The following is a 25,081-nucleotide window of genomic DNA, read 5'->3' on the forward strand; positions in this document are numbered from 1 at the left end:
CCCAGTGGGTCAGAAGTGTACATACACTCAATTAGTATTTGGTAGCATTGCCTTTAAATTGTTTAACTTGGGTCAAACGTTTTGGGTAGCCTTCCACAAGCTTCCCACAATAAGTTGTGTTTTGGCCCATTCCTCTTGACAGAGCTGGTGTAACTGAGTCAGGTTTGTTGGCCTCCTTACTCGCACACACTTTTTCAGTTCTGCCCACACATATTCTATAGGATTGAGGTCAGGGCTTTGTGATGGCCACTCCAATACCTTGACTTTGTTTTCCATAAGCCATTTTGCCACAACTTTGGAAGTATGCTTGGGGTCATTGTCCATTTGGAAGACCCATTTGCGACCAAGCTTTAACTTCCTGACTGATATCTTGAGATGTTGCTTCAATATATCCACATAATTTGCCTACCTCATGATGCCATCTATTTTGTGAAGTGCACCAGTCCCTCCTGCAGCAAAGCACCCCCACAGCATGATGCTGCCACCCCCGGGCTTCATGGTTGGGATGGTGTTCTTCGGCTTGCAAGCGTCCCCCTTTTTCCTTCAAACATAACGATGGTCACTATGACCAAATAGTTATATTTTTGTTTTATCAAACCAGAGGACATTTCTCCAAAAAGTATGATATTTGTCCCCATGTGCAAACCGTAGTCTGGTTGTTTTTGTGGCGGTTTTGGAGCAGTGGCTTCTTCCTTGCCGAGCGGCCTTTCATGTTATGTCGGAATAGGACTCGTTTTACTGTGGATATAGATACTTTTGTACCTGTTTCCTCCAGTGTCTTCACAAGGTCCTTTGTTAATGTTCTGGGATTGATTTGCACTTTTCTCACCAAAGTACGTTCATCTCTAGGAGACAGAAAGTGTCTTCTTCCTGAATGGTATGACGGCTTTGTGGTCCCATGGTGTTTATACTTGCATACTATTATTATGAATGTGGTACCTTCAGGCATTTGGAAATTGCTCCCAAGGATGAACCAGACTTGTGGAGGTCTACAATTTTCTTTCTGAGGTCTTGGCTGATTTCTTTGGATTTTCCCATGATGTCAAGCAAAGGCACTGAGTTTGAAGGTAGGCCTTGAAATACATCCCCAGGTACACCTCCAATTGACTCAAATGATGTCAACTAGCCTATCAGAAGCTTCTAAAGCTATGACATCATTTTCTGGAATGTTCCAAGCTGTTTAAAGGCACAGTCAACTTAGTGTATGTTAACTTCTGACCCACTGGAATTGTGATTCAGTGAATTATAAGTGAAATAATATGTCTGTAAACAATTGTTGGAAAAATGACTTGTGTCATGCACAAAGTAGATGTCCTAACCGACTTGCCAAAACTATAGTTTGTTAACAAGAAATGTGTGGAGTGGTTAAAAAAAACTGTTTTTAATGACTCCAATCTAAGTGTATGTAAACTTCCGACTTCAACTGTACAGATTTTTTTTTAAATATTGTCCTTTATTACTTCCTAACCCTTCCACGCCTCCCCTAATTGGAGTAAACTAGTGAACAACAACCCTTAGGCCTGTATTTCCAGCTTATACATACTATATACATTTTATGGACACAGTCTATTTTACAAGAGTTATATTTTGTTTTGTTTTTTCCCTTCCTCTAACCTCAACCTCTCCCATTTATATATTTCACAAAAGTTATGAACTTTTATATGTTTTACGGATACAGTAAGTTTGACATTAGTTATCTTGTTGTTATTAGTTATTAATAGTCCAAACCTTCAACTCCACTCAACCCCTCACGTCTCTTAACACCATCCGTATTGAATTTCTATTTGGCGTATATTTTTCAACTGTGCTGTGATGTTTCACAAAACTTCTGAACCTTTCTAGTCTCATAGATTGCATTTTCAATTCAGTAAATTCAATTAAATTCATTAATTGACTATGACTTTGCAGATCACCCAGTAGTGCAATCTGCAGAGTTAGTTCTAGGTAAATGTTGCAATTCTTCAGCCATTCCTGAACCTGGGACCAAAAACAAGCTACATATGGACAGTACCAAAACAAATGAGCTAATGTCTCTTCACAGCAAATTCTGCAGAGCTGGGAAAGTTGTATCCCCCATATATATGACATTTTATTGGTTGCAAGAATTTTGTATAATCATTTGAATTTAAAAATTAAACGTTTTTAAATCTGAATTCGTTTTGCTTATCAGTTCATGAACCAATTTTGGTCAATGAAACTGGTATACTTTTTTATTTATCACAATTCTCTTTAACCAATGATGGTCTTTAACGCAGGGCCAACAGACAAGTTCCTTACCTTTTCCCCCTTCCACTTTCCTCTTCCATTCTTTGAGGTAATGCTGCAATTAGTTGGTTGTAATTTTGGGTAGAGCAGACATTTCCATATCTTTTTGTGTTAGCTGCATGTCTGACATAAGACCACCAGTCATATTTATGATATAATTTACAAAAATTATACCTTTTTTTATTATCCAAAAATTATGTGTTTTTAATCTATTAGTATATTTGAGTTTAACCACAATATTTATTGTATTATTTGTTTTGTCTTTTCTGGTGCATTAAATTGAAATTGCAACTAACTTTCTACGGCTTGTATTTATAGCGATATTTGGAGGATGGTTTCCTTTTCAAATAATGGAAAGTGAGAGGTTGTAATCTGAATAAAGGGAGAGGTTGTAATCTGAATAAAGGGAGAGGTTGTAATCTGAATAAAGGGAGAGATTGTAATCTGAATAAAGGGAGAGGTTGTAATCTAAATAAAGGGAGAGGTTGTAATCTGAATAAAGGGAGAGGTTGTAATCTGAATAAAGGGAGAGGTTGTAATCTAAATAAAGGGAGAGGTTGTAATCTGAATAAAGGGAGAGATTGTAATCTGAATAAAGGGAGAGGTTGTAATCTGAATAAAGGGAGAGGTTGTAATCTGAATAAAGGGAGAGGTTGTAATCTAAATAAAGGGAGAGGTTGTAATCTGAATAAAGGGAGAGGTTGTAATCTGAATAAAGGGAGAGGTTGTAATCTGAATAAAGGGAGAGGTTGTAATCTGAATAAAGGGAGAGGTTGTAATCTGAATAAAGGGGAAAAGGCCATTCTTGAACATGGGGTGAGTCATTCTTATTAATTTGCTAGAGAACCAGTTCGGATTTAAGTATAACTTTAGTATGACTGAAGCCATTTGTGAGATGTCTAATGCTTTAATATTGAATAATTTCTGCCCTCCGAATCCTTATCCATTATATAAATAGGCCCGTTTAACATTGTTTGGCCGTTTCAAATCAAATGTAATATTTTTTTTCTCACCTAATTTAAATAATTGTTCACTTGGTGTAGGCAAGACCATAAGCAAATAAGTAAACTGGGATGTGGCTAAAGAGTTAATAATTATGATTTTTTTTCAGAAATAGACAGCTATTTTCCTTTCCATGGTAGAAACATTTTATACATTTTTGCTAACTTTACATTAAAATGTTTTGGTAAACTACACAGTAACGTAAGAGTTTCATTTTTTTAGTGATGCAATACATAATATAGTACACTTATCATAATTTGGTGTTAATTTGACCTCTTGTTAAGTGTCTGATAGTCTACCATTTACTTAGGAGCTGTTTAAATATGCTAATAACTGTTCTCTGAGTATTAAAAAACAAAGAGTGGTATACCTCAACTGGTATGCCATCCAGCCCTGGAGCTTTACCGGACTTAAAGGCTTTAATTGCATCAAGAAGTACCCCCTCTGCAATTTTGCCTTCACATGAGTCTTCAAATACTATTTCACATCTTTCAAATAGTTTTAGGGCCGGTATCCCAGACTTATTAAGCTTAGTCTTGGACTAACACACATTTCCATTGGATATTCTCCATTGAAAGTGCTTTTAAGTCCATGACTAAGCTGAAACTGTGTCTTCGATTTGGGATGTTTCTATTGCCCTGACAGAAAAATCCAAATTTTTCACTTGTGAAATTATTTGATAAATTGTTTTTGAAATACTTCACATGTTTTCACATGTTGCTATAAATGGTGTCACATGTTATCGCATTAACTTGTCATAATATAATGTGATCAAATCAAAATCAAATCAAATCAAATGTATTTATATAGCCCTTCTTACATCAGCTGATATCTCAAAGTGCTGTACAGAAACCCAGCCTAAAACCCCAAACAGCAAGCAATGCAGGTGTAGAAGCACGGTGGCTAGGAATAACTCCCTAGAAAGGCCAAAACCTAGGAAGAAACCTAGAGAGGAACCAGGCTATGAGGGGTGGCCAGTCCTCTTCTGGCTGTGCCGGGTGGAGATTATAACAGAACATGGCCAAGATGTTCAAATGTTCATAAATGACCAGCATGGTCAAATAATAATAATCACAGTAGTTGTCGAGGGTGCAACAAGTCAGCACCTCAGGAGTAAATGTCAGTTGACTTTTCATAGCCGATCATTAAGAGTATCTCTACCGCTCCTGCTGTCTCTAGAGAGTTGAAAACAGCAGGTCTGGGACAGGTAGCACGTCCGGTGGACAGGTCAGGGTTCCATAGCCGCAGGCAGAACAGTTGTAACTGGAGCAGCAGCACGGCCAGGTGGACTGGGGACAGCAAGGAGTCAACATGCCAGGTAGTCCTGAGGCATGGTCCTAGGGCTCAGGTCCTCCGAGAGAGAGAAAGAGAGAATTAGAGAGAGCATACTTAAATTCACACAGTACACCGGATAAGACAGGATAAGTACTCCAGATATAACAAACTGACCCTAGCCCCCCGACACAACTACTGCAGCATAAATACTGGAGGCTGAGACAGGAGGGGTCAGGAGACACTGTGGCCCCATCCGATGATACCCCCGGACAGGGCCAAACAGGAAGGATATAACCCCAACCACTTTGCCAAAGCACAGTATAGCCCACAAAGATCTCCGCCACGGCACAACCCAAGGGGGGGCGCCAACCCAGACAGGAAGATCACGTCAGTGACTCAACCCACTCAAGTGACGCACCCCTCCTAGGGACGGCATGAAAGAGCACCAGTAAGTCAGTGACTCAGACCCTGTAATAGGCTTAGAAGCAGAGAATCCCAGTGGAGAGAGGGGAACCGGCCAGGCAGAGACAGCAAGGGCGGTTCGTTGCTCCAGAGCCTTTCCGTTCACCTTCACACTCCTGGGCCAGACTACAATCAATCATATGACCCACTGAAGAGATGAGTCTTCAGTAAAGACTTAAAAGTTGAGACCGAGTCTGCGTCTCTCACATGGGTAGGCAGACCATTCCATAAAAATGGAGCTCTATAGGAGAAAGCCCTGCCTCCAGCTGTTTGCTTAGAAATTCTAGGGACAATTAGGAGGCCTGCGTCTTGTGACCGTAGCGTACGTGTAGGTATGTACGGCAGAACCAAATCGGAAAGATAGGTAGGAGCAAGCCCATGTAATGCTTTGTAGGTTAGCAGTGAAACCTTGATCACATGACAACCTTTCTATTTGGAACACATCACGTGGTCACGTGTGAAATCCATGTCGTTTATTCCGTAAGGGTGGTTCCGTTTCAACAGGCAAGCTTGATCAAGCACAGTTTAGATATTTGAAATTATTTCAAATAGTATTTTAACCCAGTTCTGCCGCAGTACAGGTTACACTTCTTCCTACTGCACTGTGGCTGGGATTTAGAGGGTGGAAAAGGATTGAAGAGCATTTTGTCATCAGCCCTCTGTCATCAGCCCAAAATTTGTCATCAGCCCAAAATCTGAAATGTCCCAACGTGGTAAAACAGTTTTGAAGCTGAGAGGAAGATAGTAGATTAACACAGTTGAATTATGTTAGACTAGACACAACCATGAGAACATTAAATCAGCGCTAGTTGTTGTACCTGGTCTCAAGGTGGACTAGTAACCATTCCACAGGGGTTGCTGGTTCAAATCACGGAGGACAACAATATCTGTGGATGATTGTAGGCTGTGGTTAAGGCCAAGTAGCTAGTATTTCATGTTGTCACAAAGCACCTGCTCCTCATACAGGTAGCACACAGTCTGAAAGTAGCTAGTATTTCATGTTGTCACAAAGCAGCTGCCCCCTCATACAGGTAGCACACAGTCTGAAAGTAGCTAGTATTTCATGTTGTCACAAAGCAGCTGCCCCCTCATACAGGTAGCACACAGTATGAAAGGGACAGGTGCTTTCCTGATTTTTGCTAGATCGACACAGATACAGTCAGAGGGTGCCAGTCTGTCAAATTGGAAGTATTTTCCCGACCCCACCCCCCCGATCAACACTCATTTGTCTGAGAATGACCCTCATTGTGTCAGCAATAACAACCCTCACACCTCCCTCCCAGCCCGCCAGTCAGAGCCCAGGGCACGGCTGTTGATTTAACATCAGTTTTTACTTCAAGGATTAAATGCACAAACTGACATCCGACGCTTGATTTTACGATCCATCGTGATAAATCTTTCATTTTGGAATGATGGAACGAGAGAGGCTCACAGACGAGGTCTGCTATGCTTTCGTCCCAAATGGCACTCTACTCCCTACAGCACTGTATGTAGTGTACTACTTTTGACCAGAGACCATAAGTTGTTGGTCAAAAGTAGTGCACTATATAGGGGATATGGTGCCATTTTGGGATACAAGCTAGTAGTAAAAATAGGAGAGGGTCTCTGCTGTGCTGAATGGACAGTAGTAGTGGTAATAGTATTAGTAGTAGTATTAACAGTAGGCATACTAGTAGTAGTAGTAGTAGTAGTAGTAGTAGTAGTAGTAGTAGTAGTATTAACAGCAGTAGTAGTAGCAGTATTAACATTAGTCATACTAGTAGTATTAGTAGCAGTATTAACATCAGTAGTAGTGGTAGTAGTATTAGTATCAGTAGTAGTAGTATTAGTATCAGTAGTAGTAGCAGTATTAACATCAGTAGTAGTAGCAGTATTAACATTAGTCATACGAGTAGTATTAGTAGTAGTATTAACAGCAGTAGTAGTGGTAGTAGTATTAACATTAGTGGTAGTGGTAGTAGTATTAGTAGTAGTATTAACATCAGTGGTAGCGGTAGTAGTATTAGTAGTACTATTAACAGCAGTAGTAGTGGTAGTAGTATTAGTAGTAGTATTAACAGCAGTAGTAGTGGTAGTAGTATTAGTAGTAGTATTAACATCAGTGGTAGCAGTAGTAGTATTAGTAGTACTATTAACAGCAGTAGTAGTGGTAGTAGTATTAACATTCGTTAATACTAGTAGTGTATTAACCGTATTTGAAGTAGTAGTAGTAGTAGTAGTGGTAGCAGTAGTATTAACAGTATTTGAAGTAGTAGTAGTAGTAGTAGTATTAACAGTATTTGAAGTATTAGTAGTAGTAGTAGTATTAACAGTAGTAGTAGTAGAGGTAGTAGTAGCAGTAGTAGCAGTAGTAGTGGTAGTAGTAGTAGAAGTAGTAGTATTAACAGTAGTAGTGGTAGTAGCAGTAGTAGTAGTGGTAGCAGTAGTAGTAGTAGTAGTAGTAGTAGTAGTAGTAGTAGTAGTAGTAGTAGTAGTAGTATTAACAGTAGTAGTAGCAGTAGTACTGTTAACAGTCGTAGTAGTAGTTTTAACAGTAGTAGTAGTAGTAGTGCACTATAGAGTATAGGGTGCCATTTGGGACATGTGATACCACAGGAGGCTGGTGGCACCTTAAATGGGGAGAACGGGCTCATGGTAATAACTGGAACAGAAGGAGTGGAATGGTATCAACCACATCGTTCCCAGGGGATTGTTGCCACTCCCTTTGTTCCGTTCCCGACAATATGATGAGCCTGTTCTCCACCCAGCAGCCTCCTGTGTATCCTACCTCTGTCTGACTGGACTCTGGTATTCTCTGAGCCTGTTCTCCACCCAGCAGCCTCCTGTGTATCCTTCCTCTGTCTGACTGGACTCTGGTTTTCTCTGAAAAGTACTGAGTGTACCTGGACTACACCACCCTCCTTCTTTTAGTGCCAGCCCGTAATGTTACAATCTCTTTTCAATGTGAAAGATGAACTGTTTGATTGGGGTTCTTGAAGCTGTAGTCTAGCTTCACAGAACTACAGTATAGCTCAATTCTGCCCCCCCCCCCGCCCCCCCCCCCCCCCCCTCACCATTAATACACAGTGACGGTAAGCTCCTGTTTGTGCTATTAGATGGAAGTGCGGTATCTAACAATTCCCCTAGCTGGAAGTGAGCGCGGACATCTGTCTGCTCCAGACTGTGTTCTCTTTTATCTTCCTGGGAGGATAACTCAGAGTGGGAGGATACCTCAGGGACCCTTCACAGGAAGCCGCTGCCGCTTCAGAGGAGGCCCACCTCCCAGGGGCTTTACTGAATCCACAATCAGCCCAACCAGCCTTTACGTGGCGGCAAAGCAGCATTGAGTAGCTGAGTCCCAAATGGGGCCCTATTCTGTACATAGCGCACTCCTTTTGACCAGAGCACATAGGGAGCCTATCTCTCTGCCCATAGGGCTCTGGTGGAAAAGTAATTCACTATGTAGAGAATAGGGTCCCATTAGGGACGCAGTAATTCAACGACTGCTTTGCCACCTCAGAAGGCAAAGGCAAGGCCAACATGAAATGTCTTCCTTTACAGGTTGAGGTGTTTCGTTTCAACACAAGGGATTACACCTTTAAAGAGTTTACAGTATCTCACTTAACTGCCGTTTTACAGCAAAAAAAACGTCTGTTGGAAATATCGAGACATGGTCGGTCTGAATATATATATTTTTTTTATCCTGGTACTTTTCTGAGATGTTACCAAGACAAGATGGGATTCAACATCAACATATGATGGAGTCACTCTGAATGAAAAATAAATGTCTGAAGCAGATATTGAATTTGCAACACAATATTTTGTATTCTAAATGGTTATTAAATAATCAACTGATCAAAAACACCTTTCCTTTCTTGTAAGAAATTAGTTGAGTTCAAAGATTGCAGGGATTGAGAGGCAGAGATTGAGAGGCAGAGATTGAGAGGCAGGGAATGAGAGGCAGGGAATGAGAGGCAGGGAATGAGAGGCAGGGATTGAGAGGCAGGGATTGAGAGGCAGGGATTGAGAGGCAGGGATTGAGAGGCAGGGATTGAGAGGCAGGGATTGAGAGGCAGAGGTTGAGAGGCAGAGGTTGAGAGGCAGAGGTTGAGAGGCAGGGATTGAGAGGCAGGGATTGAGAGGCAGGGATTGAGAGGCAGGGATTGAGAGGCAGAGATTGAGAGGCAGAGATTGAGAGGCAGGGATTGAGAGGCAGGGATTGAGAGGCAGAGATTGAGAGGCAGGGATTGAGAGGCAGGGATTGGGAGGCAGAGATTGGGAGGCAGAGATTGAGAGGCAGAGATTGAGAGGCAGAGATTGAGAGGCTCAACTGGATGCGAGAGAGAAATGTAAAGAGAAAGGGGCTGTCAGGAATCTCCACGTGGCCCTTGGGCAGCTGATGATTGCCTATGGCAGTGTGGCAGTAGGAATAGAATCTAAAGCAAGACACAATGATGCTCCGTTCCAAATGACACCATATTCCCTATATAGGGGCCCTGGTCTAAAGCCGTGCACTATATACAGTAGGGAATAGGGTGCCATTACAGACTCTCCTGTGTGTTTGGTATGTAGCTGGCTATGTCCGTGTTAACTTGACCTGACAACCTCATACGCCACACTGTCTCATACATGTCTTTCTATGCATTGAAGAAATCGCTGGAGCAGTTGTGTGTGTGTGAGAGAGAGAGAGAGAGAGAGAGAGAGAGAGAGAGAGAGAGAGAGAGAGAGAGAGAGAGAGAGGAGAGAGAAGGAGAGAGAGAGAGAGAGACAGAGAGAGAGAGAGAGAGAGAGAGAGAGAGACAGAGAGAGAGAGAGAGAGTTGAAAATAGACATGTATGTACAGGTCTCTAGCTTGTTCAATTTATTAACGTAACATGACAATATACTCACAGCGAGAGAAGATGAGGAAGATGTAAAGTGTGTGTGTGTGTTAGGATGTAAGGTCTGTCCATAGCAAGGGGGGTTGCAGGCCTGTAAAGATGAAATGCGCAGGTAGTAGGCGACCGTATGCCACTCCACTTCTTGTGTAGTGTTTTCACTTTGAAGGAAAAACAAGGGGGTTGAGCCCTGAGCTGCAACCAAAGACTGGCCTTCTGGACTAGGTGTGTCTTTGGTTGAGCCCTTGGCCTGGCCTTCTGGGCTAGGTGTGTCTTTGGTTGAGCCCTTGGCCTGGCCTTCTGGGCTAGGTGTGTCTTTGGTTGAGCCCTTGGCCTGGCCTTCTGGGCTAGGTGTGTCTTTGGTTGAGCCCTTGGCCTGGCCTTCTGGGCTAGGTGTGTCTTTGGTTGAGCCCTTGGCCTGGCCTTCTGGGCTAGGTGTGTCTTTGCTTGAACCCTGAGCCGGCTTGGGCTGGCCTTCTGGGCTAGGTGTGTCTTTGGTTGAGCCCTGAGCCGGCTTGGGCTGGCCTTCTGGGCTAGGTGTGTCTTTGGTTGAGCCCTTGGCCTGGCCTTCTGGACAAGGTGGGTCTTTGCTTGAACCCTGAGCCGGCTTGGGCTGGCCTTCTGGGCTAGGTGTGTCTTTGGTTGAGCCCTGAGCCTGGCCTTCTGGACAAGGTGTGTCTTTGGTTGAGCCCTGAGCCGGCTTGGGCTGGCCTTCTGGGCTAGGTGTGTCTTTGGTTGAGCCCTGAGCCTGGCCTTCTGGACAAGGTGTGTCTTTGGTTGAGCCCTGAGCCGGCTTGGGCTGGCCTTCTGGGCTAGGTGTGTCTTTGGTTGAGCCCTTGGCCTGGCCTTCTGGACAAGGTGTGTCTTTGGTTGAGCCCTGAGCCGGCTTGGGCTGGCCTTCTGGGCTAGGTGTGTCTTTGGTTGAGCCCTTGGCCTGGCCTTCTGGACAAGGTGTGTCTTTGGTTGAGCCCTGAGCCGGCTTGGGCTGGCCTTCTGGGCTAGGTGTGTCTTTGGTTGAGCCCTTGGCCTGGCCTTCTGGACTAGGTGTGTCTTTGGTTGAGCCCTGAGCCGGCTTGAGCTGGCCTTCTGGGCTAGGTGTGTCTTTGGTTGAGCCCTGAGCCTGGCCTTCTGGACAAGGTGTGTCTTTGGTTGAACCCTGAGCCGGCTTGGGCTGGCCTTCTGGGCTAGGTGTGTCTTTGGTTGAGCCCTGAGCCTGGCCTTCTGGACAAGGTGTGTCTTTGGTTGAGCCCTGAGCCGGCTTAGGCTGGCCTTCTGGGCTAGGTGTGTCTTTGGTTGAGCCCTGAAACGACCAGAGATAATTACAAACACCTGTGATAATCTGAAGTACTCAAAAGAGCCACTAGTTGTCTTGCGATAGATTACATAAAATCCCTGAAAGATATCAAAGTTCTGGTAGTTTACTGGTAAACTTAGAGAGTTTCCAGTAATATAATCTCTCTTTGCAACCCTACCTACAACATTCACAGAGCGCATTGTGTGAGTCAGAATGTTCCAGAACCGTTCCAGAACAACAAATAGGCGACTTAAAGTTGCTCTGTGCAGAAATCGCTCTGGCATTTCCTGCTTGCTAAAGTTCTAATAGTTCACATATGTTCAGTTTAATGTAATAAAACCAGGAAGTATAGTGTAGAAAATCATTGGACCATCAAAATCCCTGTGAAATATTTTTTCCCCATAACCAAAAAAAATACAGTATTTTCAGCTGTTTGAAGCTGGTGTATCTCTTTCTTACTTCAAAAACTAAACTGAAGAACGGGAAGCATAGAGAACAGATTTACTGATGTTTAGACTGGTTTTCAATGAGAATGACAGCTCTACAACACACATTTTTACTTTACTGGGAGAACAAGGTTCAAACACACGAGACATATTATCATTCAAACTTCTGTCTACAATTAAAGGTATACATAAAAGACAAAGAGCACAATAAAGTTGAAAAAATGCGTAAAACTAAAACTAAGCCGTTCAGTGAGTCATAAATATCAAGGGTGTCGATAATTTAGCTGTTCCCAATGGATTTCCTCTCTCTCTTTTCCCTCCAGTAATTATCACTAACAGTTAAACTGCGGGATGTTAAAATCCAACACGATTTTACCACTTTTGAACATTAAACTAAATACGATCTTAACGGTGCTATGAACTCAATCCATCTGGACCAACATCTCTTCTCTGTAGTCTCAGAAGAAGAGGCCACTTTCATCACATAGATCTCATGTATTACATCTATACAATCATCTGCCACGGGAACCTCCAATTTTTTTGCCATTTTCTAGTCAGGTCTTTCTTAATTACTACTAGGAGTAACCCAATCAAATGTTTCTCTAAAGCGTCCCTGAGATCAAATGTAATGTTCCCTAAATGTAGGGAACATGTTTAGGGAACCTCTGCAGGGGACATCGACCTTAAATATGGCTTCCATGCGTTGATGCACTTCCTGTCAGTAAGAGACAAGCTTAGGACAGTCCTGTCAGTAAGAGACAAGCTTAGGACAGTCCTGTCAGTAAGAGACAAGCTTAGGACAGTCCTGTCAGTAAGAGACAAGCTTAGGACAGTCCTGTCAGTAAGAGACAAGCTGAGGAGAGTCCTGTCAGTAAGAGACACGCTTAGGACAGTCCTGTCAGTAAGAGACAAGCTTAGGACAGTCCTGTCAGTAAGAGACAAGCTTAGGACAGTCCTGTCAGTAAGAGACAAGCTGAGGACAGTCCTGTCAGTAAGAGACAAGCTTAGGACAGTCCTGTCAGTAAGAGACAAGCTTAGGACAGTCCTGTCAGTAAGAGACAAGCTTAGGACAGTCCTGTCAGTAAGAGACAAGCTGAAGACAGTCATGCCAGTATGGAACAAGCTGAAGACAGTGATGCTAGTATGGGACAAGCTGAAGACAGTCCTGCCAGTATGGGACATTCTAGAAATGTGTGGTCATTGATTGCCTAGATCCACATAATCTCCAACATACCATTCCATTACTCTGATATCTTTTGATAAAGAATCAAATAGTATTTTTCCATCCAAATTCCCTCCAAGTCAAGGAGCTTGTTCATTTCCATACGGTTTCCCAGTCCTCCACAGAAATGACCATGTTCTCCTCCCCTTTCCCATTTCTCATTCATGTGTATTTTCACATTTGGACTTTAACTTCTAGCCACCGTATAGTCTAGAGATCATTTTGCTGGATGGTTCAGATTAATAAGCAGATGTGAATATTTGTAATATGCCATATTCTATAGTGGCCGAATCCTCCTCCTTTTACGAATTCATCAAAAATATGATATATTTGGAGATATTTATACTGCTCTACCAAGCTAAAAGGCAGTAACTGCTAATTTGGTTGAAAATGAGTTCATGTCATTTTTGCTACATTATATACATGCTTAATCATGTGGACCAGTATCCTGCCTCTATTGTATTGTGTTTTGGAGAAAATGGGGGTCATGTTAGCAGTAAGTGCATACAGTTACTGTGAAACCAAGGTAAATAAAAGCCATTTTTCTCAATTCCACACTATGAACAGTTTCTGCCTTTTTGCTTGGTAGGACAGTATAGAAATCTTGACCTTTAAATCCTTGGCACTCTCTTTGGAGCACCCCCTTCTGTACATAAATACAATAGGCTGAGAAGCCTCTTGTTGCCCATCCTTTAAACCGGTTAACTCTTCTATTAGGAGCTAATTCTGTATCATAAGCACACCATCTTAGTATTTCCTCTGAATCTTTCAGATGATACTTTTTAACTATCAACTTCCTCCCCAACTTCCTGTATTTAGACTCTCCTAGTAGTTTCAGTCTCAATATCCTTCCATCTGGGTGTGTAGACTGGGCTGCATCAGCAAACCAATGGCCTTATCTTTGCTGCATAATAGTATTCTCTTAGACACGGGAGAGACATTCCCTTTTGATAACTCCAAGGTTTTATATCTGATTCTAGGCTTTTTCCCTTGCCGTATGTATCTGGAGATTAACTTGTCCCATTCCATGAATTGCTGCCCAGGTACCTCTACTAGGAGAGTCTAGAAGAGATAAACATGGTCATATATTCATTTTAACTGACTCAAACCTAGAGCTCTCTTGCTCAGGAAAGGGATATGATTCCATCTTAAAGACAGCTGTTTCTTTTGGGTGGGGGGGGGGGGGGGGGGGGTGTAACGAGTGCGCTGGGAGTCGGGAAGCAAGTCCAGGGAGCGCATCATTTAATGAACAAAACAAGAAACACGAACAATGCACAGACAGGAAACTGAAACAATAACTCCTGGGGAAGGAGCCAAAGGGAGTGACATATATATGGGAGGTAATAAGGGAAGGGATGGAGTCCGAGTGAGTGATGACACACAGGTGCGCGTACTGATGGTGACAGGTGTGCGCCATAACGAGCAGCCTGGTGATCTAGAGGCCGGAGAGGGAGCACACGCGATAGGGGGAGTTCACAGGCCCGTAGTTAACGATTGACAGTTTTGCAATGTCTTGTGGTAAGTGAACATCAAGGTATTTCATAGCCCTGTGCAACCAATTTCACACCATACTTGTCCCTAATGTCCACCAGTGGGTTGTAGTTGAACGTAATAACCTGAGATTTCTGTACATTCTGTTTGTAACCTGAGAGTGACCCGTACACTTCCAGAAGAGACATCAGTTCTGGGAACGATTGTGTAGCGGTCGGCCCAGAAAAATGACCACAGCATCAGCAAATAAGGCACATTTCTTCTCCGCTATGTCCACAACTTTGATGTTATTATTTAGTCTAATCCATTGATTTAGGGGTTCTATAAATAGGGCAAAGAGGATTGGGGACGCAGGTAATCCCTGCCTACTACTCTATTGTAAAATAATTGGGTTTGAGAGGTCACCATTGTTTTTTATTCTTGCTGATGGTCTATCATCTATAATGCCTGAAACGCTTTAATAATGTCCTCATGAAATCTAAATAAGACCTTATAGAAAGAGGCCCATCGGACAGCATCAAAGGCCTTCTCAGCATCCAGGCCCAACAGAATGGCTAGAGAGAAGCCCATCGTACAGCATCAAAGGCCTTCTCAGCATCCAGGCCCAACAGAATGGGTTCTACCTTATTCTCTTGCATATGTCTCATAATGTGAAGTGTTCGTCTATACTATCCTGTGTCTGTCTTTGTCTCATAATGTGTAGTGTTCGTCTATACTGTCCTGAGTCTTTCTTTGTCTCATAATGTGTAGTGTTCGTCAGTACGCTGGAATCCCTCAGTTAGATATTATTTGAAAAGCAAAACGATATTCATTAAATGCGAATACCGAACTTGTTTTTGCGTGGATTGCGCAACGTGGTTAGCTGTTAAACAGCTAGTACCGCTATTTCTTATCCCGGAATCCCGCTTAACAGACAGGTTGAAGCCTGCTTGAATCTCACTTAACAGACAGGTTGAAGCCTGCTTGAATCCCGCTTGACAGACAGGTTGAAGCCTGCTTGAATCCCGCTTAACCTGTTTGGGATAGGGGGCGGTATTTTCACGTCCAGATGAAAAGCGTGCCCAAAGTAAACTGCCTTCTGCTCAGGCTCAGATATGCATATTATTAGTAGATTTAGATAGAACATACTCTAAAGTTTCTAAAACTGTTAAAATGATGTCTGTGAGTATAACATAACTTATCTGACAGGCAAAACCCCGAGGACAAACCATCCAGGAATTCAATTTTTGAGTTGACTGTGTTTTCAATTGGGTTTCTATGGGAATCTAGATTTCTGAGGCAGTGGTTGCAGTTCCTAGTGCTTCCACTAGATGTCAACAGTCTTTAGAAATTGGTTGATGTTTTTCTTTTGAGTAATGAAGAAGTATAGCTGTTCAGACTGAGTGTCGAGTCTAGTGTACTGTTGTGTTTGGGGCGTGCAACCTAGCGCTCGCTCCACTTTCATTTTATCCGGTATTGAACAGTTTATCCCGTCTTAAATTTTATCGATTATTTACGTTTTAAAATACCTAAAGGTGGATTAGGAAAACATTTTGAAATGTTTGGACCAAGATTACAGGTAACTTATTAGATAAATGGTAGTCATGTTGGACGAGTTGGAACAGGTGTTTTTCTGAATCAAACACGCCAAATAAATTGACATTTTGGAGATATAACGACGGAATTTATCGAACAAAAGGACCATTTGTGATGTTTATGAGACATTTTGGAGTGCCAACAGAAGATCTTCAAAGGTAAGGCATGAATTATATAGTTATTTCTGAGTTTTGTGTCGCGTCTGGCGGGTTGAATTCTGATTGTCATGTGTATGTTTGATGGGGTGCTGTCCTCATAATAGCATGGTTTGCTTTCGCCGTAAAGCCTTTTTGAAATCTGACACAGTGGCAGGATTAACAAGAAGCTAAGCTTTAATTTGGTGTATTGCACTTGTGATTGTAAGAAAGTGAAATATTTCACCCCAAAAAATTGAATTTCGCGCTCTGCAATTTCACTGGATGTTGTCGAAACGTTCCGCTAGCGGAACCCCCAGCTGTAACAGGTTTTAACAGACAAGCCTTGAAGCCTTCTTGAATCTCGCTTGACAGACAGGTTGAGGCCTGCTTGACAGAGATGCTAAGCTGCTAACCAAACTAACGAAGTTGGTACCAGATGAGTTTTGCAATGGAGCCCTCTTTATCTGGACTAATAAATGTAAGGATCAAGCCCTGAAGAAGCAGTATCTATTACACTTTGTTTTGGGATAAACCGGATCCCTCAGGGTTACAATGAGGCAATTGTTTACTTGCCGAGGATAAGGTGGATTCCTTGATAATGCAGGTCGCCAGCCTATGTAAGAAACTGGGGAAAACGCAGAGTGGAATGTAAAGATTTTCTACGCAGGTGGCTGGACTGCGTTTGCGCTTCTTGGATTCATCTCCTTGTCATTTGTCGTTATCCGACTGGCGGTGTGTTGCCGAATGTTGACGAATGTATAATGTCAGGACATAGAAATCAGGACATAGAAATCAATTCTATCGTAGTCCATGTGGGTTTTAATGACATTATGAAGGGCAACTCTGAACAGTTGAAACTGGATTTTAAAAGAGCTGATTGACTCCCTGCTAGACACTAATAAAATACCCATCATATCTGGCCTTGTGTCCTCTCTGATCATATCTGGCCCTGTGTCCTCTCTGATCATATCTGGCCCTGTGTCCTCTCTGATCATATCTGGCCCTGTGTCCTCTCTGATCATATCTGGCCCTGTGCCGTCTCTGATCATATCTGGCCCTGTGCCGTCTCTGATCATATCTGGCCCTGAGCCGTCTCTGATCATATCTGACACTGTGCCGTCTCTGAACATATCTGGCACTCTGCCGTCTCTGATCATATCTGGCCCTGTGCCGTCTCTGATCATATCTGGCCCTGTGCCCTCTCTGATCATATCTGGCCCTGTGCCCTCTCTGAATCACGGCATTGAACGCTTTAGCAGGATTCTTTCTCTTCACAACTGGCTACGTGATTATTGCAGCTCAATGAGTGTAATTTTTGTTGACAATTTCGATACCTTTTGGAAACTTAACAGGTTTTATAAGGAGGATGGGATCCACCCAAATCATTTGAGTTGCTGGATCTTTTCACAGCATTATAAGGCTGCGTTGAGACAATGACTTATCAACGACCCAAGCCCAGCTCAGTTAATCCCTACCATTGTGTCACTGTTGTCATAATGCTTCAGCCAATGTACAATACACCAGGGGGCGTTGGTAGACACAATGTAAGTAACCTAATTTATGTCCCTCTAACTCCCCTGAAGGCCTCTGCTGATCCTACAGCTATTGTATGCAGTAATCATGTGCCTATGAACCAGAGTTCTACAACCTGAGGTGGTGTGCCCTAGTAGGAAGTCTGAAGTCTACAGCTCACCCTGCACTAATATAAATAACATGAGTGTATCTACTTCCGCTAAGCTTCCCAGTAAAGCAATAAAAACAAGTAAGCATCCGAGAAGAAAAGTGGTTAAAAATAGCCCCCGTTAACATATGTAGCTTAAGAAACAAGGTTCATGAAACTAATATCTTGCTAGTAACAGATGACATTCATAATCTGACTATCTCTGAAACTCAATTAGATAATACCTTTGATGATACAGTGGTAGCAATACAAGCTTATAACATTTATAGAAAATATTGAAATGCCAATGGTGAAGGTATTGCTGTTTATATTCAAAACCTGGGAGCCCCCTCATCTCATCTCCTTCGTTGCCTCCTCTGCTGTACACTCGGCCCCGCATTCCCAGGACACCCATTCTTTGGCCCTCGAATGGAGTCTGCCCGTATCTTGTTTTCTTTCAGGATTTTCTATGCTTATGTGTATTGCTTTCGCTTTCTGAAAACATTCGGTGCATAGTTATGGTCCAGATGGACTTGTTTGTTCTGGCAGAGAAAACACATCTTTTGTCAAACCACTTTCAAAATGAATCAAATTCATTCAAATGCATTTATAAATCCATTTTTAAAATCAGCTGATGTCACAAAGTGCTATATAGAAACCCAGCCTAAATCTCCTCCTTCATTCTGTAGGTCAGAAAATTTTCCACAATGGATCTTGAATGGGCACCATCCAGGGGAATGGTGAACTGTCTGGATCTGTAGATCTGTGGAGGTAAGTCTAACCGTTCCATCAACATCGCATCGACGAAACAATCATGGAGGGGGCATCTCGTTCCGACCCCTCGGTTACAGAATAGATTCAGATATTTTCTCGCCAAGCACGGCTCTCTTGGTCGGTTTCCCTCCACCTGCCTCCAGCTGCCTGGAGGCAGGTCATACTAACCTTTAACCTCTCTAGGCTAGGAGGCGGTATTTTCACGTCCGGATGAAAAGCGTGCCCAAAGTAAACTACCTGCTACTCAGGCCCATAAGCTAGGATATGCATATTATTAGTAGATTTGGATAGAAAACACTCTGAAGTTTCTAAAACTGTTTGAATGATGTCTATGAGTATAACATCTAAGCATTAATGAATAACAAGGGCAAATCAGGAAGTGCAGTCAGCCTTTAACTTTTTGTGGCTGAAGGGGCAATATTGAGTAGCTTGGATGAAAGGTGCACAGAGGTGCCCATAGTAAACTGCCTGCTCCTCAGTCATAGTTGCTAATATATGCATATTATTATTAGTATTTGATAGAAAACACTCTGACGTTTCTAAAACTGTTTGAATTATGTCTGTGAGTATAACAGAACTCATATGGCAGGCAAAAACCTGAGAAAAAATCCAAAGAGGAAGTGGATATTATTAGGCTGGTCGATTTTCAACCAAGATCCCATTGAAATCACAGCGAGATATGAATGAGTTTTCACTTCCTACGGCTTCCACTAGATGTCAACAGTCTGTAGAACTTTGTCTGATGCCTCTGCTGTGAAGGGGGGCCAGATGAGAGAGGCATTAGTCAAGTCTGCCATGACCTGACCATGCTTTCACCATGCGCGTTCACATGAGAGGGAGCTCTGTTCCATCGCTCATCTGAAGTCAATGTAATTCTCCAGTTGGAACGTTATTCAAGATTTATGTTAACAACATTCTAAAGATTGATTCAATACATCGTTTGACATGTTTCTACTGACTGTTACTGAACATTTGGCCATTTCGTCTGCTTTTAGGGAACGCGCTTCGTGACTTTGGAATTGTTTACCAAACGCGCTAACAAAAGTAGCTAATTGGACATAAATAACGGACATTATTGAACAAATCAAGCATTTATTGTGTACCTGGGCTTCCTGGGAGTGCATTCTGATGAAGATCATCAAAGGTAAGGAAACATTTATCATGTAATTTCTGGTTTCTGTTGACTCCAACATGGCGGCTAATTTGACTATTGTTCTGAGCGCCGTCTCAGATTATTGCATGGTTTGCTTTTTCCGTAATTTTTTTTAAAAATCTGACACAGCGGTTGCATTAAGGAGAGGTATATCTGTAATTCCATGTGTATAACTTGTATTATCATCTACATTTATCATGAGTATTTCTGTTGAAACGATGTGGCTATACAAAATCACTGGATGTTTTTGGAACTAGTGAATGTAATGCACCAATGTAAACTCAGATTTTTTGATATAAATATAAACTTTATCAAACAAAACATACATGTATTGTGTAACATGAAGTCCTATGAGTGTCATCTGATGAAGATCATCAAAGGTTAGTGATTCATTTTATCTCTATTTGTGCTTTTTGTGACTCCTATCTTTGGCTGGAAAAATGGCTGTGCTTATTGTGGTTTGGTGGTGACCTAACATAATCATTTGTGGTGCTTTCGCTGAAAAGCATATTTGAAACTGGACACTTTGGTGGGATTAACAACAAGATTACCTTTAAAATGGTATAAAACACATGTATGTCTGAGGAATTTTAATTATGAGATTTCTGTTTTTTTAATTTGGCTCCCTGCACTTTCACTGGCTGTTGTCATATCGATCCCGTTACCGGGATTGCAGCCATAAACTTCTTACTAAACTTCTTACTAAACTAAACTTCCTACTAAACTAAACTTCATACTAAACTAAACTTCTTACTAAACTAAAGAAGTAACTAAGAAGTTTTAAAACAATCAGGAAATGTATCTATTGATTGTCAGTATCCTGTTATTTTTTGGGAAGACAGTTATTAGTGTCTGTTTCCTTGGTTTTCTTCTTGTTCTTAGTCTTCGTCTATCATGATCTTCTTGTAAGTAACAGGCAGTGGACTCACACTGGCATGAATACTTCTTTAACCTGCGTTTCACTTCATCTGGTCTTAACTCACAAGTAACATTGCCCTCTTTCAACAACAACAACAACCATCACCTTGACAACTAGCAGAACAGACAGCACAACAGCAAGGAAGAGAAGAGGAGAGCGAAGTGACACAGTATTTAGATGACACACACCGACCGGGTGCTACAGCATCAAAGAGAATCAACCTGCCTTTGTTTGTGTTTGCCGTCTCTCTGATCCCTCTCTACTCTCTGATCCCTCTCTACTCTCTCTCTCTCTCTTTTTTTCTCTGTCTGCTCTCTCTCTCACCTGTGCTCACCTGTCAGGGAAGATACACCGTGTCAGTGTGAGTCAAGGCTGGCGATGCATACCAATCATAATCTTATCAGGCTCACCATTCTTCCAGCAGAGGTATAGCTGCATGACTCCCCCTGTTACTGCATAGCTTCCCTCTCTCTCTCTCTCTCTCTCTCTCTCTCTCTCTCTCTCTCTCTCTCTCTCTCTCTCTCTCTCTCTCTCTCTCTCTCTCTCTCTCTCTCTCTCTCTCTCTCTCTCTCTCTCTCTCTCTCTCTCTCTCGCCCTCTCTCTCTCGCCCTCTCTCTCTCTGTTCTGTCTCTGTTCTGTCTCTGTTCTCTCTCTCTCTCTCTCTCTCTCTCTCTCTCTCTCTCTCTCTCTCTCTCTCTCTCTCTCTCTGTTCTGTCTCTGTTCTGTCTCTGTTCTGTCTCTGTTCTCTCTCTCTCTCTCTCTCTCTCTCTCTCTCTCTCTCTCTCTCTCTCTCTCTCTCTCTCTCTCTCTCTCGCCCTCTCTCTCTCGCCCTCTCTCTCTCTCTCTCTCTCTCTCTCTCGCTCTCTCTCTCTCTCTCTCTCTCTGTTCTGTCTCTGTTCTGTCTCTGTTCTGTCTCTCTCTCTCTCTCTCTCTCTCTCTCTCTCTCTCTCTCTCTCTCGCCCTCTCTCTCTCGCCCTCTCTCTCTCTCTCTCTCTCTCTCTGTTCTGTCTCTGTTCTGTCTCTGTTCTCTCTCTCTCTCTCTCTCTCTCTCGCCCTCTCCCCCTACCCTCCTGGTGCCCGAGACTGCGGATTTACAGGTTAGGTTGTTATAGTTCATAAGTCTGCACTCTCCAGGAGAATATTTAATTCATGATCAGCACAACCCTGAGAGTACTTTATACCAGTCCGAGTTGGTGAACATTATATTTAGGCGCTATAGTACAGAAATAGGTGGCATGACAAGACTGCTGCTTTCTGCTTCCAAGAAGTGAAAGGAGAGAGAGAGAGAGAGAGAGAGAGAGAGAGAGAGAGAGAGAGAGAGAGAGAGAGAGAGAGAGAGAGAGAGAGAGAGAGAGAGAGAGAGAGAGAGAGAGAGAGAGAGAGAGAGAGAGAGAGAGAGAGAGAGAGAGAGAGAGAGAGAGAGAGAGAGAGAGAGAGAGAGAGAGAGAGAGAGAGAGAGAGAGAGAGAGAGAGAGAGAGCGTTTTGATTAAGTTACACTCAGAGACCAATGGTGTAATGAGCATCACTCCGTAATATACCTTGAATGCGTCCCAAATGGCTCCCTGTTTAGTGCACTACTTTTGCCCAGGGCCCATAGGTCTCTTCATAGGATCCCAGTCAAAAGTAGTGGTCCCAGTCAAAAGTAGTGGTCAATAGTGAACAGTGTTTCATTTGACACCACCAGACAGACTTAGAGCAGCTTCTGTAGCTTCCCCAACCTCATCCTGTAACGTTTCTGTAACAACAGACGCTGGCAGACGAGAAGCAAGTACAGGGTTTAATAATAAACAGACATGAAACAGAAACAAGAACCGCGTCTGGACAGGAGAAACATATCATCGATACTGACTCGGGAAATGAAACTGAGGAAGTGACAGATATAGGGGAAGGTAAATCACGTGATGGAGTTCACATGAGTCCCATAATTAAGTGCAGGTGGGCGCAACGATGAGTGAACTGGTGACCTCTGGAGCACCAGAACCCCTAATCAAAAGTAGTGCATTAGATAGGGAAAAGGGTGCCATCTGCCCTCCTATTGCTATCCACCACTAAGCCCTTTTTAGATAGGACTAGTCTGAGCTGTTAGTGAACACATTTTAAACGTCAATGTGGCTCCTTATAAGCATTCCCCCTTTTATGAATAAGAACTGTGGCTACGTCCCAAAATGACACCTTACTCCCTATCCAGTGCACTACTCTTGACCACGATTCTGGTCTAAAGTAGTGCACTATTTAGGGTATATTTGGGACGCATTTGGGATGCATGGTTAGAATCCAACAGGACTTTATTTTCTGCCTAATTAATCACAGCATCGGAGAGAGGTAGATTAATAATAACCAGAGAAAATGAAACGGGTCTTTCAACCCTCCTCCAGGGAGAGAGATTGATTTTGGTTTAGCCTCGGTGTGGGGGGGAAAATAACGCAATGTAACAATATCATTAATATTAATTAACGTTGTTGTTCAGCTTTCAAAATATTTACACAAAGCTAAATGTTCGTCAATGGGAGCACAGTGCTGTGGGAAGTTACAGAGTGCTGACCAGGAGAAAGGAGTGTGTCCAAACTGACACCCTATTCTCTAATTAAGTGCAGTACTTTTGATTAGGGCCCATAGGGCACCATATAAGGAACAGGGTGTTATATGGGATGCTTCTTACGTCCGTCTATATCTATATCAATATAGCGGGATGAGAAGATTCACCGTATGTTGTACTCGACAGGTCAGTTTGAGAACAGGAGAAGAGGAGGATTTCACTGGTTGGTAATAGAAGTCTCACATGTCAGAAAGTCCCTTCTACCAGACATGGGTTCAAATAGTATTGGTTTTCTTTCAAGAACAAAGTGTTTTATTTAAAGCAGCGCAGGTAAAGTATTTTAAAGGAAATAAATACTTTTTGTTCTTAGCTCCCTCCTAAAGGAAATGAAGACTGCTCTTTAGTTGAAGGACACATAGCTCCCTCCTAAAGGAAATGAAGACTGCTCTTTAGTTGAAGGGCACATAGCTCCCTCCTAAAGGAAATGAAGACTGCTCTTTAGTTGAAGGACACATAGCTCCCTCCTAAAGGAAATGAAGGAAGCTCTTTAGTTGAAGGGCACATAGCTCCCTCCTAAAGGAAATGAAGGAAGCTCTTTAGTTGAAGGGCACATAGCTCCCTCCTAAAGGAAATGAAGGCAGCTCTTTAGTTGAAGGACACATAGCTCCCTCCTAAAGGAAATGAAGACTGCTCTTTAGTTGAAGGACACATAGCTCCCTCCTAAAGGAAATGAAGACTGCTCTTTAGTTGAAGGACACATAGCTCCCTCCTAAAGGAAATGAAGTAAGCTCTTTAGTTGAAGGACACATAGCTCCCTCCTAAAGGAAATGAAGGAAGCTCTTTAGTTGAAGGACACATAGCTCCCTCCTAAAGGAAATGAAGGAAGCTCTTTAGTTGAAGGACACATAGCTCCCTCCTAAAGGAAATGAAGGAAGCTCTTTAGTTGAAGGACACATAGCTCCCTCCTAAAGGAAATGAAGGAAGCTCTTTAGTTGAAGGACACATAGCTCCCTCCTAAAGGAAATGAAGGAAGCTCTTTAGTTGAAGGACACATAGCTCCCTCCTAAAGGAAATGAAGGCAGCTCTTTAGTTGAAGGACACATAGCTCCCTCCTACAGGAAATGAAGGAAGCTCTTTAGTTGAAGGACACATAGCTCCCTCCTACATAGCTCCCTCCTAAAGGAAATGAAGGAAGCTCTTTAGTTGAAGGACACATAGCTCCCTCCTACATAGCTCCCTCCTAAAGGAAATGAAGGAAGCTCTTTAGTTGAAGGACACATAGCTCCCTCCTAAAGGAAATGAATAACTGATCTACTATTTTGACTGATTCATTTGCATTTGACGACATTCATCTCTGTCTAATGAAGATATCACACAAATCAGACCGTCTGTCCTGGAGACAAAAAGACCAGAAACGAGGGAAGAGGAGGAGGGAAGAGGAGAAGAGGAGATGAGAAGAGGAGAGGAGGAGGGAAGAGGAGAGGAGAGGAGAAAACGAGAGAAGAAGACAAGAGAAGACGAAAAAGAGGAGAAGAGAGAAGACTAGACGTTGTTGGAATATAGTATTTTGTTTAACCTTGGGGATAGTTTTAAAGGGAATCTCATTCAACCATGTAAAGAGAAATGACTTGTGTTTAATATGGAGAGACGCAGGGAGAATACAGAGACACTGAGGAGAGGAGAGTGTTGCTTTACTCCTGTCTGTCCATGCTAATTACCAACCAACCCTCATATCTACGTGTCTCAACCCCAACCCCAACCTCTCCTCTCAGATTTACAGTACATAGTGTCGCGGGCTCTTCTCGCCTCCTCTCTTCAAACCAATACAACTCAACACCCACAAAACCCAGAAACATTTTTAAATGCATGACTAAAGTTTTAATAAAAGAAAGAAGGTAATTTGAAAAGTCTATGGAATGTGTTTGGAAATGTATCAACAACAAGCAGGGAGGATTTCATGCATGGAAGGATTCTGTGTAATTGCCTGCTCTTCCCTGATAGAGGTTCGACTTC

General features: G+C 42.6%; 1 pseudogene; it reads left to right on the forward strand.

Moving 5' to 3' along the window:
* LOC120062200 overlaps positions 1 to 25,081 on the forward strand; it is a 168,517-nt pseudogene that overhangs the window by 123,374 nt on the left and 20,062 nt on the right.

Source organism: Salvelinus namaycush, chromosome 17 (genome assembly GCF_016432855.1).
Source record: "Salvelinus namaycush isolate Seneca chromosome 17, SaNama_1.0, whole genome shotgun sequence".
Lineage (NCBI taxonomy): Eukaryota > Metazoa > Chordata > Actinopteri > Salmoniformes > Salmonidae > Salvelinus > Salvelinus namaycush.